Source organism: Rhipicephalus microplus, chromosome 5 (genome assembly GCF_043290135.1).
Source record: "Rhipicephalus microplus isolate Deutch F79 chromosome 5, USDA_Rmic, whole genome shotgun sequence".
In the NCBI taxonomy this organism is placed as follows: Eukaryota; Metazoa; Arthropoda; class Arachnida; order Ixodida; family Ixodidae; genus Rhipicephalus; species Rhipicephalus microplus.
The window spans coordinates 121,098-124,224 of NC_134704.1; positions in this window are offsets into that span (position 1 = coordinate 121,098).

Here is a 3,127-nt window from a genome sequence, read left to right on the forward strand (position 1 = left end):
CAGGCACAGGCAAGGACAAGGTGAATGTCGAAGATTGGGTCGCATTGTACGAGCGTGTGAGCGAATACTATAGGTCGGACCCCGCGTTGATGATGGCCAACGTATTTCATTTGCGGGATATGGCACTCACCTGGTATGAGACGCATGAGTTGAAGTTGACCAGATGGGACATTTGCGAATTGAAGCTTATCGAGTTGTTCGGCAAGCCATTTGGGCTATAGCAGGCTGCGACATGTTACGCGATCATCCGCGCTCTCCCCACCAGCTGTGCTACTGATGTCGCCGATTTTCTACCACATGACATTTTGCATCACGGTGCTCCTCGAGAGCTCGTTACTGACCAAGGCTGATACTTTTTTATCTCGCGTTGTCCAGGATATTGTACGTTCCTGTTCCACAAACCACAAGTTCACAACGGCATACCATGCACTAACTAATGGACTTACAGAGCGCCTGAATCGCACTATCAACAACATGTCGATGTATGAAGACACCGCGACTGGGACGCAACGTTACCCTACATCACCTTCGCTTACAACTCCTCCAGACATGACATTGCAGGCTATTCCCCGTTCTACCTTATTAATGAACGTGAACCCTCTCCGCCTCTTGATACACCCCTTCCTGCTGCTTTAAGCTCCCCTGTCACATACGCCCACAATGCTACACAACTAGCCGACGCAGCACGGCAGATTGCCCGAGAACGACTCATACTTTTTCAAGCCCCTCATAAAGATAGGTACGATCGTCACCACCGTGAAGTTTCATATGCACCCGGTTCTCTAGTACTCTTGTGCACCCCATGCCGTCACATCGGCCTCTCAAAAAAGCTCTTATTTCACTATTACGGACCATACTAAGTCCTACGCAAGGTCACTAACCTCATCTACGAGATACAGCAAGTCGTCGATGAAACGCACTCAATGCCACCACGTCTAGTGTTGTGCACGCTGTAAGACTGAGGCCTTAAGCGTCACCCAACAGTCGGCTTTCGTGACAAGCACCGGGTCCGCGCTTTAATGCCGCGGGGTAGTGCCACAAGGCAGTAGTGGGATTGGGCGTAATGCGGTAGAGAATCTCTGCCTGGAAGAAAAGACTACGAAGTGGATAGACTGGTGCCAGCCTGCCAACCATTGTCGCCGCGTGTCAACATTGTACGTTTCCTTGTAAGATTATTTACAACATGGATAATGTCACATAGTTTTGGGTTATTACTACAGTAAAAATGCTCAATATAGGCCAACCTTACCAGTATTGCTTTCAGGGGACTGCAAAAAGACATTCGAAAAGAAGACATTGCATGACTATCATCAGAACAAAATTACAAAATTTTGAAGACTGTTTTCAGAGTGTTGTTGCTACTGCATCAAGTACATCTCCTACTGATCAACCGTTGTCTTGAAGAAATAACCCCTGATTGCGAAGTTATGAAAATAGGACAATTTTTTTACCGAAAATGAAAACGACTACATAAAGGTTAAACATAACACTTACCCACTCTTGCTGCCTGACTTGAGTAAGCACTCTTACTGCCTGACTTTAGTAAGCATGGTGCCTCAAGTCAGTTCCATTGCCATTCTGAAGGAAGGATTCCAAATTAAAGTATTAGACAAAACAATATGGCATATATGTATTTTTGTTGTAAAAGCACATATGTCATAAAGCACCAACTGCTAGTAGGTGCTTTTCAACATAGAAGCATATTTAACATATACACATAACAAAAACCTTCCATTAAATATTTCGAGACATTCACATGCATAAATCTGACAATACGCATCATCCGTGAGTGCTTGTCTTTTGGCCGTTACCTGCTAGGTTATTCATGAGCACCTTTTATGCAATGCCCAGACACAAACTCAGTCAATGTACTTCACCTGGAACTCCAGGACAGGGAGACAGGCGCAACCTTATACAAACAAGGAAAAGAAACGTCCGGCAAGTTATTCAGGGATGTGGGCAGATACCCCCCTAGGTTTCGGCCACTAGCCAAACCAAATATTTCAACTTTAAGGTCATCGAAAGGTGACGCGGCTCACAACGAAATTCTACCATGGATGCAAGTTTCCTAATCAGTTGTGAAAATGGCTCAAGTTATCCCCATAGTCCTCCAATACTTTTACTGGTCACTTAACTTCACCACCTCATTAGGAGAGAGCTTGATATGGAGCCTATGGCTGCTGCATCACTGCACCACCTTCATTTAGAAGCCACACTGGCCACACTTGTGCGGGTGTTGTGCAGCAACCGCAGATGCAGCCTGCATGAGCTGGAAGTCTGTGCAATGTTATTGTTATAGCTCTTTCGATAAGGGCGAAGTTCAGCTATTCGATACACCAGAACACAGCGAGCTGAAACCTTCACTACTAGAGTCCGGCTGTAAGCATGTTTCGCGCTTTTCCTGTGCTGAAATTTTATGCTGATTTTGTGTAAAACGTCCAGGAGACCTTTCTCGACAGTCCAGAGTGTCTGCAACACGTGCATTGCAGACTACGGAAGCAGCTTCATCAGGTACATATTGTGATTGAAAGAAACGGAACAGCAAAAAGTGTTGCTTTTGACTCAGTCGAACTGCGGCGTGCCTTGGTTGTGACAAGGCAGAATTTGTGCTGTAAGCCGGCATCAACGTAGCGCTAGAATCTGGCTCCAACTCACGCACCGCATGTGTATCAATTGCCAGTCCTGCCAGGCACTCTGAACACACACGCGCTGCAAAAGCGCCAATCAGAACAAGATTTTAAAATGCTATGGTGACGCTCGTCAAAAGCACGTGTAGAGACTGACTCCTGCTCATCACCAGCTCTGCAAAGGACCAGCAGCTAAGGGCTGCCCAGAGAGCCCGCGAAGCAACCAAGAGCCCGAACCTTCCGGTGCCATCGTGGGTGGGGCCCCCAGACAGTATTCTCTGACGGGGGCATTCTTGTCTTCTCAGGACCAATTAAAGTTCCTTGACTGACTGACTGACTGACTGACTGACTGACTGACTGACTGACTGACTGATTCGCCTAGTGAAAGTCAAGGCATGTCGCAGTTCGACCGAGTCGAAAGTCACGCTTTCCGCGCCATTCACGCATCGCAATTGTAGGCCGTTGCAGTTGTACTAAACATGTGCGGTGCGTGCATCCAT